The following is a 14,278-nucleotide window of genomic DNA, read 5'->3' on the forward strand; positions in this document are numbered from 1 at the left end:
AGGGAAATTCGTACTTACGACCAGCGGAAGGCTCCTTTGCACAGGAAGCCGGCTAGATTATGGGTACCACAACGGCATCGATTTCTGCCGTGAAGCAGTAATGTGTAAACGTTACTGTGTTTCGGTCTGAACGGCGCCATAGCTAGTGAAATTACTGGGCAAATGAGACTTAACATCTCATGTCTCAAGGCGACGAGCGCAATTGTAGTGATACTCAGAATTTTTGGGGTTTTCAAGAATCAATTACCATCAGCTGAACATCCTCCTCGTCTAGTCCTTTATTTTCATAAAAAAAACTAATCATTTTAGAATTTTTGAGACTGATTTGAAACAAATTCGTATTAAAATCAATTCAATAAAAGACCATGCATTAAAAGACGGACACTGTTACCTTCACATTAATTATATCATTGGGGTATTTTTGTATTGATATCATATTATGTACATAGTATGTTCCCTCAACTCTAATAAAATATACACTTTAAATAAACATAAATATTTCAATGGCCAACTTACGAAAAATATAATAGTAATATATTTAACTTTAATGCATAAAAAATTTAGAGTATGGCTAAAACGTCCTTAAAAACATGAACCATATTACTTGCAAAATAATTTTGAGCACAGCAACATTGAATAATAGATTAAAATACAAGTTGTCAAACTCTCGGGCGGTAAAGTTCTAGTTTGCAAATACAACGGTGCTTTTAGATTAACGTTGAGCACTTGTATATACTTACGTTGATACATAGTTATATTAGACTTACGATATGCTAGAGGATAGAAAACTGTAAGCGCGCGTGCGTGGTTAAGATATGATATATAATTAGAATTGCCTAATCAGTTATGGATAAAATAATATGCCGACGTATATGCTAGTCCTTTAGGATCTTCTGGTGCTAAAGTGTGTGCTACATCCTCTCGAGGTACGAAGAAAAAGTGTTCTTACGATGCGTTACACCGAGAACTTATCGATTAAATAGTTGACCACTGATGAAGTCTTCTGAAAAACTTGCGTAATTATATTAAACGGAATTTATGCGTATGTGACGATTTGCGTGTGAACTATATTGCTCAGTGACAACAGTTTGTCTACATGGAATACGTCGGCTATAAATTAGCCACAACCAAATAAAAATAAAAATAATAATTGCGGCGCATCCATAAACAAAGTGTGCAAAAGAAAAGAGTATCTCTATGATAGTAAAGGAAAGCTTTGTATAAACCGATTTCGTTAACAATCAGGCACGCTACTTAACATCTTACCTGAACACTGGCTAACGCACACACTAACAAATCAAAATAGATCATGCATTATCCAGCTGTCACATATATTCTATGTCTATGGTGTATACAAATTCAAAAAAAATACAGTGAACAGTTTTAGTCTGCGCTGGTCTTAATATTCCGTAAAAATCATTTGGCGTTGCGTAGAGACGTGGCTTCATTGTGTGTCTTCTACCGCATTTATTACGGGGAGTGCTCCGAAGAGCTGTTTAACCTGATTCCTGCCTCCGAATTTCACCTTCGCACGACACGCCACAAGTTAGGATATCATCCCCACCATCTGGAAGTGTGGCGGTCCTACACAGTGCGGTTTTCAAGGAGCTTTCTCCCTCGTAAAAGGCATTTATTTTCTCAAAATTGATTCCCTTAGAATTTTTTTTGATGTCATTTCTAATAACTACTAGATACTACTACCGCTTCGGAAACAAATGGCGCTCTGAGAGAGAAGAAGCGGCGCAAGAAACTCTCCCAGCATTCTTTTTTTGCGCTCTTTTCAATAAAAATATACAATATTGTACAATCATTTCTATCGCTATAAAATAATCATAATCTAGTCCCAGGCTGTCCGATCATTTAGATATTCAGCAGTGGAGTAATAGGATTTACGACAGAGCCATTTTTTTTATAAAACATTTTAATTTATTTATAGATAATGCCTGAATAGTGGCTGGGACTTTATTATAGAAGTATATACATTTACCCTTAAAGCTATTATGTATCTTATGAAGCCTACTAGAATTAGTTACAAGCAATGTGTATTGTGTAGCTGTGGAATGAGCTTCCTTGTGCGGTGTTTCCGGGATGATACGACATGGGTACCTTCAAAAAAAACCGCGTACACCTTCCTTAAAGGCCGGCAACACTCTTGTGATTCCTCTGGTGTTGCCAGAGAATGTGGGCGGCGGTGATCACTTAACACCAGATGCCCGTACGCTCGTTTGTCCTCCTATTTCATTAAAAAAAAAAATATCTTTTTCTAATAACAAAAAAACAACCGACTTTAAAATAACTATTCTAAAACAAAAGATATAATATGCAATAAAAAGTATGGTAATAATTACGTATTTTTTTTACAATCTAATTCTAGTTATTGTTAGTTTTGGAATCGGTGTCCCCCTGCCGCGGTCCCGCTCTCGCCTCATCACGTCGCGTGTGCGACACAAGCACATCTCACCTATAACTATGTATGTAGTTACAAACGTACCTTGGCTGCCATCGACTCCATAAATAACAATAATCGTAACAAGAAGGAGATTATTATTGAATTACTGAAGAACAAAAAAACAACCGACTTCAAGAAAACATTTCGAAAACAATTATCAGATATAACTATGCACTAAAAAGAATAAAAATAATTACGTATTTTTATACAATCTCATTAATTAATCTAATTATAGTTACGATTTTTGTTATTTTTGGAGTCAGTGTCATCCAAGATAGGTTTGTAACTACATACATAGTTATAAGTGAGATGTGCTTGTGTCGTGAGGAGGCGAGAGCGGGGCCGGGGCGGGAGGACACCTATCCCAAAAATAACAATAATCTTAATTAGAATTAGATTAATAAATAACTTTAATTAGTGTGTGGATGGAGGCATCTACCGCACATATTTTTTAATAATTTACATTTATTTTTAACTTAAGTTACTTATAGTGTAATTTATATAATTTGTAAAACGATGAAGCTTGGCAATAAGGTCCTTGCCTTTTCTCTCAATAAAGCTTAACTTTTTTCCGAATTGATGGTAAATGGCATAAAGTATAACATTTGACATTCATAAATGTCATTTCGTTCAGTTTAATGAATAAAGTGAGAGATATACACAACTTGATTTTAGAATTTGTGTAATTGTGAGTTACTAAAACACAGCAACTTGGCACACAATTAATTAAAAAAAAACAATACAAGCTAAAATAATTCTTGATAGCGTAAACAACATCCAACACTTATTTAAGAACCATCTCGGTGTATGAAAATGTTATGAATTGTCTTAAGTGTTACTTCAACTAAGATCTTAGCTAAGGTTGGATAATTATATGGATTTCTGGAACAACTAACTTAATATTTTTTTTACCTTCCCAGTGAGCTAAGTAATAACCACATATTATACAGAATAATCAGTAAACACGTACATGTCGGTGTTAAGCCAGGGTTTTTCTCAATCAGGGTCCATCACGGTGAAATAACACACTAATAATTTCTCAGTTTATTCGCGTAGACTTACAAGTATAGAAGTGAAATTGAACTGAACAGTCTTTACCTAAAACAACCACAAAAAAATTATTCAATTTTCTATATTTGTTAATAAGATAATACATAACTGCTTATAATCTACTTATGATATCAATTAACAATTAATCCTTATATATGTAGGTCTCAGAAAACTAATTTCTACAACCCTATCTATATTAAAAATAAATACTATAAAACGTTAATAGAAAAACACTTTAGGGACTCAAAAACGTTATGGAAAATAATTAACGAGTTAATCATCAATAGAAGATGTTGTACATAAATATTTTAGTATACCAGATTTAGCCTTAGCTAATAAGTTTGCACAAGAATTTAGCGGTACCCTAAAAAACCTAGGAATAACCTGTTGTTCTACCTACCTCTATTCTACCTACTTTATCCCCGGAATACTTGGAGGTATCAATGAGGATAAAAAAATTACAAATCAACAGACCTTTAAATTAATTAAAAACTTAAATAACAACAAAAGCCCAGCCTTAGATGGAATAAGACCAATTGATTTAAAAAATATTAATAAAAACATAACACCTGTGCTAACCCATTTAATTAATACCAGTATTGCAACCTCCAAGTACCCGGATGATTTAAAAATAGGTATTGTTAGACTGATTTATAAAAGAGGTGACCACGGCAATTATAATAACTACCGTCCGATCACAATATTATTTCGCATTCACAAGATAATTGAGAGGTATATTGCCGATGGAATAAGCACTTTTTTAAAATAAAACTATATCATACATCAAAAACAGTTCGGATTTCAAAAAGGAAAGAGTACCTCTCATTTATTGTGTCAATTTGCAAATGAAATTAATGACCAATTGAATAATAAACTTTATGTGCTCGTTATTTTCATTGACTTCAGCAAGGCATTTGATATGCTACAATACAATGTATGTAAAAAGAGTTAATATTGGAAACGACTACAGTAACAAGATTGTAACTGATCGAGGAACTGCTCAGGGCTCGATAATCGTAACGAACGAATACCTTATATACGTTAACAATATGTGCAGGTTATTCAAACACGGTTCCGTACATATGTACCTTGGGCTAATTATAGACAATAACTTTACGTGGGGTCCTCATATAGAATTTGTATGTAATAAACTAAGGTCAATACTTTCTAGATTATCAATAGTTAAATACAAAATGAACTACAAAATCTTGAGACTACTATATCTTGCCCTGGCTGACTCTGTTGTTGGATACGGGTTGTGCTGTTATGGCAGAACGTATAAAACATATTTAGAAAAAAATCATAACTTACAAATAAGATTACTTAAAACCATTGTGCCTAACCATGTTAAATATAAATTTACTAATACCACCTAATTTTCCTATTGTAATGTCATGTCGATACACTCTAAAATAAGATTCGCTATTTTAGTTGTAGAATATAATAATACATATTGTAATGTTAAGAAATATGAAAGAAAACAAAATATGAGGAAACTAGCCTTCCTTAATAAGTTTTGTCTACCTAAATATAACAATTTGTATGGTAAAAGAACCTGTAACTATGTATTACCAAGGATATTACATACATTACCTAATGATCTAATAGATATATATCTGCAAAAGAAAAATTTCAAATTAAAGCTAAAAAAATACTATCTAGAAGCTAATAACCAGGAATACCTATGATGTATATTTTTAATAATACTACTATATGTTATATTAAGTCTTAAGTAATTAAAACAATTATCGTAATTCGAACTTACCGCTCGCACATAAACCTTAGAGGTTTTGCGAGTATGTCTTTATTATTATATATATTCAGATAACTTTGTTCATTGAATAAATAAATAAATCTACGTATTTAGGGATATAACTTTATTATGCTTAGAAAATTACATATGGTGTGTGGGGGAGAATCCAGGAAACTGGGAAAACGTGGCTATTTGCTATCTTAAAAAAACAAAAAACAACCACTTTTATAGCTTCCTTACAATAGATAAAACAGATGTAGTAGATACAACTTCTTTTTAAACAAACAAATAAAATTAGTACTGTAAATAAATCCTAAATACAGCTTAATATTTATAAAAAAATATTATAGTGAAACTATATAACTTCAAATGATTTATATAATATGGTTTGTTCATTTAATTTGAACCAACATTAGTAAGTTCAAGCTCTCCTTCCCACAAGCACACAGCCGGTCCGAGGTTCGAGTCTCCTTAGGAGACGCCCCGCGACTGTTGTTGCGTAGTCTTTGCGGCCTCCACGGCCCACGTCCTACTTCGCTGTAAAAGCCAGGGCTAACAGCACAGAGGAGGTTTTAGTCGGTATGGGGTGTCCGCTTACGCGGACACTCGAGTCCGACTTATTACGCCGCGTTCCGGGGCGTAAATACGTAAATGTATTTCCTCCTCTCAAAAAAAAAAAGTTCAAGATGGCGCTGCAAGCTTGCTTCGAAATGCAATTAAGAAAGAGTTAATGCATAAAATCATAAAGTTTGACTCAGAAGAATGATATTAATTCTAATAGAAATTATTTTAAACATTTACACAGTAAATTAAGTATTTTAACAATAAATGAAACATCAAACATCTTCGAAACATTCAAAACAGTGTCTATTTAAATATCAGACCTTAATAAATAACGGTTTTATATTTTACAAATAGCTATTTGTATTTACATCTTAAATATTTCAGATATATCTATTAATTAATAATATATTCATTTAAACCATAAATTAAAATATAAATATCAATAGTTGCGAACTATTGCCGGTAGGTGGCGATCTGCTCCCACACAAAAAAGATGAAATACAATATTAAAAATAAAGGTCATCAATCACTGCATTATGATTTTGCAAAGTCAGAATATTCTTACAATTTTCATAATGGCATCACAATTGACGTATCACCTCAGAAACATCCGTCAGGAAACAGTGTCATACATCACGTTCCATTTTTGAACCTCGCGCAAATATCTCGATAAACACCCGCTCCGTGTGAATTATTGTTTCTTAAGTTGTTTGTTGAATGAAATATTGCGGCGTCGAAACTAGTTTATTTACAAACTTTTATCGAAGCTTATGATACAGTATTTGATGTAGAACATTCAGGGCGTTTTAAGAGATAAACCTGGTGCTGATCTCATTCTACCCAACGTTTTTCGAAGGATAGGGGCAGATATATGGTTGTTCCTACAGACAAGATCTCTTTTAACTGTTCTGTTGTTATTGTGGATAGGTAGATACGTGTGCCACCCGAGCGTGCGTATTTATAAATAATGATTTTTATATAATAATACTTTATTTAATTTTTTTTTAAGTCACGTTTTTTTTTTAAAACTTAAATTACTAAATTTACAATATTTATTAAATAATACTAATTATTTACATGTTATTGAAGTAAAACTTCTTTAGGCGCGACTTGGGGGTAACTCAGAATTTTTTTCTGACGGAAGTAACGTTCAGTACAAAAATCAATTGAAAGAATTTTTCAAGTCGTTGTACTTTAATGGTTTTAAAAATATTTCAAACTACTCAATAATATTTTTTTTAAACTCCAAGTGTTTTTATTGTTTATTTATTACTACTATTGCAATAAATAATATATGTATATTTATAGGTTTCAGAAATTTACTGACATTCGTTAATTTGTTCTTGGTTTTTGATTTTCGTTTCCATTATTGGGATAGGCAAAGGGTTCGAGCCCATACAGCCATATTTGTTAATATTCAATAACAACGTCTTTTTATATGTGCTAATAATAATATAACCTTCAATTTATTATTATCAATTATTTTATTAATGAGTGAAATATTTAAAATGTGCGGATGGACAATGAACTGAATTAAAAATAGAATATATAATGAAAATAATAATCAGTCAAATAAAATGGCGGAATCCCAGAAACATTTTACTCTTTCATTAATAAATAAGAATTAAAATTCAAATATTTTTATTCAAAATAGGATTTAAAATCACTTATTGAACGTCAAATACTACCACCCATTCAAAAGAGACTGCCAGACCTGAGAAGAATGGGCGCAAGAAACTCAGCGGGCTTTTTTTTTTAATATAAAATATGGATTACAATGTAATATCGTACAATAAACATTTATAATTTAATAGCCTGAGGGTGTTCGCTTTATTCCCAGTCCGTGGTGTCTATAAGAAAATCATTTATGCTATAATAACCTTTCCCAAATAAACGTTTTTTAACAATTCTTTTAAATTTCGTAATACATTTGTTTTGTACATTTTCTGGGATCATATTGTAGAAGCATATACATCGCCCAACATAAGACTTACTAACTCGACCCAACCGAGTAGTAGGCATAACAAGTTTATGTTTGTTCCTCGTGTTAACATTATGAATGTCACAGTTTCTAGAAAATTCCTCAATGTGCTTATGTACATACAGAACATTATTAAAACTGTATTGAGAAGCAACAGTGTAAATGTTTATTTCTTTAAAATTTTCTCTTAATGATTCTTTAGGACCTAGGTTATAAATCGCACGAATAGTCCTCTTCTGCAGCACAAAGATAGTATTAATATCGGCCGCACTGCCCCATAACAATATACCATAGGACATAATATTATGAAAATAACTAAGGTATACTAATCTCGCCGTATCTATGTAAGTTAACCGTCTAATTTTCTTAACCGCATATGCTGCAGAACTAAGCCTATTCGCCAATCCTTCAATATGGGGGCCCCACTGCAATTTGGAATTTATTGTATAAAATGTAATACAAAAATATTCGAGTACAAAATCGCTTAAAAGTACCTACCCTACATAAAAACTATGATAATTAAGCCACTTAAATGGCAACACTTCAGATACAATTATCAGATCTTACATAAACTACTTCTAAATGGTAAATTGCCGATTGAGAAATAATAAGCCGTTATGAAAAATATCGACCCTTAGTCATAGTCAAAGTTTTTATTTGCATAAACATGTCAGATTGATGTTACATAAATATTATAAAGTACATGTTTGCCCCATTTATGACGTTAAAATTTTCCAAAATACATAATTACTAACAATAATATACATTTCACAAAAGATTCGTAGCAGTATTATTGTCTAGATTTATCCGATAATATTCCACTGCAGTCCACGTCACACACACACACACAACATCGAGTCGTCACACGCATCCTCGCTACACGCACACGCACACCGTCCGCGGCCCCGCCCCCTTCCGCGTTACAGCTGCCGCAGTCGCTTGTTGGGCCGCTGACCGTCGTTCATGAACGCGCCCATGAACGGCTGCGACATGTAGCTGTTAACAGGAGCGTACCCGCCGCGTGGGAAGGCTCCCACGCCGCCGCGATCCGCGAAACCGCCTCGTCCGCGTGCACCTCCTCTGAAGTTCCCGCCGCGCGCGTTGTAGTTTGAGCCGCCCCGGCCGTGGTACGAGTTGTTGGCATTGTTAGTACTGGTGTTGCCACCTCCCGAGTTGCGGTTCTGGTTCTGTCCTCCGTGTTGCCGCTTGTTGCCCTTAGCATTGGACTGGGCATGTGTCTTTTGCTCTTCCTCATCTCTGTTCTTAGACACTGTGACCAGAAATCCGTTGAGTCGCAGCTCGCGATCCAGTTTTAGCGCCTTCTCCGCCGATTCTTTCTCATGGAATGTCACACGTAATATCTTATACTTTGTCTTGCTGAACTCATGAATATGGGCGACCTCACCACATTGTCCAAACAACTGCCTGACATAGTCAGTGGAGTCCTCGTAGGGAACACCAACACGTACAGTGGTCTCAGCTGAGGACTCCACTGCTGCAGAGATAGCAATCCAACATAGTGCCATCTTCTAGTAGTTCCTTTTCCAGAGACTCTTTGTTTTTGAATTCAACAATAGCTGATAATTTCGGAGTTGTGGTCAACTCAGTAACAATGATTGGACCACGTTTTACACTGGCGATTTCTCCATGTTTTGAGAAGAGCTCTTTCAATTTGTCTTGATAATCAAACAAGCAGCTTGACAAACTTTCAAACTTTGCCGGATTATACTTCGTCGCCGATCGTCATACTGTAATTACAAATTTTTCAGACTTATGTCAAATGACTGCACGTTTCATACCAAACTTAATTTTACTTAGGCAGTCCCGCCTCTTATTACATAGTATTTACATCCTCTTTGGAGTCGAGCGGTAAACGTGGCGAATAGTACAGAAACTAAACAAATTTAGTTGATTTCGCCACGAATAAAATGAACTCTGAAATTTTTGTAGTGCCGCGCAGAATTTTTGGGTTTTGCATGAATCCTGAGCTGCACTGCGTTTTAATGGGCAGGGCGTATCGATTACCATCCTGCTCGTCTCGTCGCTTATTGTCATAAAAAAAAATTGTGTGATTCATCCCAGAAGTGAGGCACTTTAAAAAAATAACAAATTATTAATATTTTCACTATAGCATAATCGATGTTTTTTTTTAAATGATGCAATATCTTGGGAATTTAGCTATCACTCTCACGCGATTTAATTAATTCATTTAATTGCAATTTAATATAAAACTGAGTTTCTTTCCCCCGTTCTTCTGAATTTGAATAGCACCATAAACATTTGTATTTAGAATTTTGGCGGTTCTAAACCTAATACGACATTCATTATATTACTTATCATTACAGGATAAAAGATCACATCAATCAACCTCGAGTACGGTAGGCATTTCGACATTTTGTTTCGCATAGAAATAAGGGAACGAATCCGTTCCGTCCTTGTAATTTTCCCTTTCAGATGAGATATGACATTTATCAATACAGACACCGGTTGTCAAAGGATGAGTTGGAAAAGGATGGAACCATGTCAAATAAATAACGCCTGTGTGACCACGGCAAGAAGTTGTCAGTTTGTAAACGATACATTTGATTGGTGATTTTTGCAATGTATGCATGATGTCACTGTGTCGTCATTAAAGATGGCGGCCTAAAACCATATTTTTTTGCAGTTCATGTATAATGAAATAGTAAATAATACAACTATATCATTTATTATTAAAAATAGTGTGTTTGTACTTATGTATGTACGCAAGAAGTTATACTTCTTTGGCCTAACAAAGCAAAAATCCTTAAAATTATTTATTCCTCGTGCTAAGTTCGTAGAAAGAAAAATATTGTAAAAATCTTGCATTGACAATTAATTATTAAACAACGAATACGGCTGAACGGGCTTGAACAAGCATATCCTCATAATGGACGAAGAAACCAAAAAAAAAATAACGAATGTCGCAAACGTCAGAAAATTTTAAGAACCAACTTCACTCTGTTACTTTTGTGTAACAGTGATACGCGCGCATCTTAAAATTTCACTCTCATAATGTGTTCATAACGCGCCTAAAGAAGTATAACTTCAAAAAAATATTCATGGAATTAATACAATTTATTACATCGTGAAACTATTGCATAATTTTTCTAGAATCGAATCACAGATCTCGTATCTATAAATTAATTTGGATCTATGTTTGTTTGGAATAGAAAGTGGGGCTCCACCATTGCTCGAATGAGTAAATTCAGAAGCGCTGTTGCCAACTCCGCGCTCCGCACGCCAGTCGGCTCTGAGAAGCGACAACGTGTTGACGTGATAGTTTCAAATATAAGAAATATTAGTATTGAACGATCGCTTGTGACTTACTCGTGTAGATTCGTTTGTTTAAAATTTTCTTACAAGAATTAGATTGTATAAAAATACGCAATTTTTTTTTACTTTTTAGTACACATAAATATATATTGTTTTGGAATATATTTTTTGAAGTCGGTTGTTTCTTTGTTACTATTATTTTTTATTTTTAATGAATCTAAAGTACACTATCTAATAATTTGTCTAAATATGTGTAAACCTACTAAATCTTGCAATATAGCAATGAACATAAGCGAATTGCAATTTGATTACGGACAGAAATTCTGCCACAGATCGCACCCTTACTGTAAGTTGTTAAGGAGTTCTATTGATCATCAAATTCGACAACGACAATTACTTGACCACAACGGCGTTACGGTAGGTAACTCAAGTATCCGGATAGCTTAAAACAGATCGGCCGAGTATCGTTAATTTGCTACAAAGAATTGAAGCACTCCGTTACTTTGCCATGGATCCCATAATCGGAACCAAACCAAACTCTCACCAAACTACCTTTGAAGTATATTCTTTCCAATAAAATTATCGAAATTGGTTAGCCCATATTGAGTTATTCCTACTTTTGTCACGCACATACTTATAGCTAATTAAAGTTTTATGGTTTTGTCATGGTTGCCATTGCCCAGATCGGGACTAGCACCAGGGACGGAAAGCACCAGCTTTCAAATAAAAAAAGAATTATCAAAATCTGTTCAACCAGTCGAAAGTTCTGAGGTAACAAACATAAAAAAAAATTAACGAATTGTAAACCTCCTCCTTGTTTGAAGTCAGTTAAAAATACTGAAACATGTTTTAGTAATTAGCCCAAAAAATAAATAAAATGTTTTCTGTTTAATGATGCAGTTAAAGAATTTGTGCAAATGCAAAGTAGGTACCTACTTAAAAAAAATTCTTACTTAAAAAAAACAAACAGTTTTATTATATTATTTTTATTTATACATAAGGTTAAAGTAAAGATATAAAAATTTATTGTAATTGGATCGTGGAGTGTAATCATTGAATAATATTTGATAGTATAATATCTAGTTGGATATTTTAAGATTCCTTAAAATAATCACTACGAATGTCCACATTCATTGAAATGCATTTCTAATTAATATTAATATGCGCATATTTATTCCGATTAACTGTTTTTTACTGAGCATTTTTGAAAATATTTACTGCTCATAACTCTTCTTCAAGCAAAAATGGCTTTTGTCAAGAAACAGCTGACATGAAAGTCGATTCATGTCCTATAAATCGCCTCAGATAGTAGTTCAAGAAATAAATTTTAGTAAAAATAAATACTCAAAGTCTTAGGCTTTTAAAAAATAAGCTTTTCCGTAACATACAAACGAAATCTCCCAGAATTTTCCCGCAGGAAACGAATCAAATAAAATTCCAATGTTATATCCAGGTAGCAGATCTCTCTATTCGGATTACGAAGCGGCGATTTTCCAACAGTGTTGTAAGGCAATTGCAAATTTTATTTTCTTTTCTTTGAGGACTAAAACATTTAATGTTTTAGAGGTTTGCGAGAGTCTTTTCAACTGTGGAAATTGTTATGTATTTTTAAGCTGTAGGAAATAAAGGTTGAGCATCTGATTACCTCTGTGATATCTTTAGTTAAGAGTCAATGTTGAATTTTATTCTCTCATTTCCCAATATTGCTCTGAGTTAGAAATAAAAGAATAGTAATTTTAATATGTGAACTTAGTCGATTTCAAAAGAATTAGTTTTATTGTAATAAGCGTGCTATTGGTAACTACACTTTAATAAAAACAATAATTGATTTCAAGTATCCACCGCTTTATAACAGTAAATTATAAAATCACTAATTGAAAGTAAAAAACTACCACCCATTTCAAAAGGCGCAACAAACTCAGCGGGCTTCTTTTTTCATATAAAAATATGTTTATGATGTAAAATCGTACAATTAAATTTATAATTTAATAGGTCGCTGTATTCCCAATCAGTAGTATCTTTAAGAAAGTAATTTATGTTATAGTACCCTTTACCACACAAACGTTTTTTAAACAATTCTTATTTATTGCATTAGGCGTTACTTTGCGGAAATCCATAATTATACAAATTATTTAAGTTTTCTTTAGTGTTAATTCCGCCAATATTTGTTTTGTGCCAGATTTTGGCGAGACAACACGTCCTGAGGATGCCTCGTGTAGAGGCGAAACACGTGTCGAATTGTTTTTTAAAAACAAATATTGGTGGAATTAACACTAAAGAAAACTTAAATAATTTGTACAATTCTTATTTATTTCGTAATACATTTGTTGTGAACATTATGTGGGATCATGTTGTAAAAACATATTTTTACAATTAATTATTACTTTTTACTTATAATTGTGTAATACTTTGTATTGCTAAAGTATAAAATTTATTTTTAAACTATGGTCTTTTGAAGTTATACTTATTTAGGCGCGTTATGAAAAAAATATGAGAGTGAAATTTAACAGAAAAGTAACAGGGTGAAGTTGGTTCCTAAAATTTTCTGACGTTTGCGTCATTCATTATTTTTTTTGTTTCTTCGTCCATTATTAGGACAGTGTTCGTAAGGACAGTTCATTGTTTCATAATTAATTGTCATAGCCATATTTGTAAGATTTTTACAAAAGCGTTCTCTCTAAAAATGTAGAATAGCACGAGGAATAATTCATATATAATTGATTTTTGCTTCGTTAGGCCAATATTGCATACATAAAAACATACAATAATAAGGCTCAGAACTATAGTTTCATTCATAGTTCCTGTCAATATAGAAGTAACATTATAATTAATGCAGTGGGGGATATTGAAGGATTGGCGAATAGGCTAAGTTCTGCAGCATATGCGGTTAAGAAAATCAGACGGTTAACTGACATAGATACGGCGAGATTAGTATACTTTAGTTATTTTCATAGTATTATGTCCTATGGTATATTGTTTTTGGCAGTGCGGCCGATATTAATACTATCTTTGTGCTGCAGAAGAGGGCTATTCGCGCGATTTATAACCTAGGTCCTAAAGAATCATTAAGAGAAAAATTTAAAGAAATAAACATTTTGACTGTTGCTTCTCAATACATTTTTGATAATGTTTTGTATGTTCATAAGCACATTGAGGAATTTTCTAGAAACTGTGACATTCATAATGT

General features: G+C 33.2%; 1 pseudogene; it reads right to left on the reverse strand.

Annotated features, from left to right (window-relative positions):
• Positions 1–8,598: 8,598 nt before the first annotated feature.
• LOC126979357 (RNA-binding protein squid-like) overlaps positions 8,599–14,278 on the reverse strand; it is a 118,630-nt pseudogene continuing 112,950 nt past the window's right edge.

This window comes from Leptidea sinapis, chromosome 3 (assembly GCF_905404315.1).
Source record: "Leptidea sinapis chromosome 3, ilLepSina1.1, whole genome shotgun sequence".
NCBI classification, from domain to species: Eukaryota; Metazoa; Arthropoda; class Insecta; order Lepidoptera; family Pieridae; genus Leptidea; species Leptidea sinapis.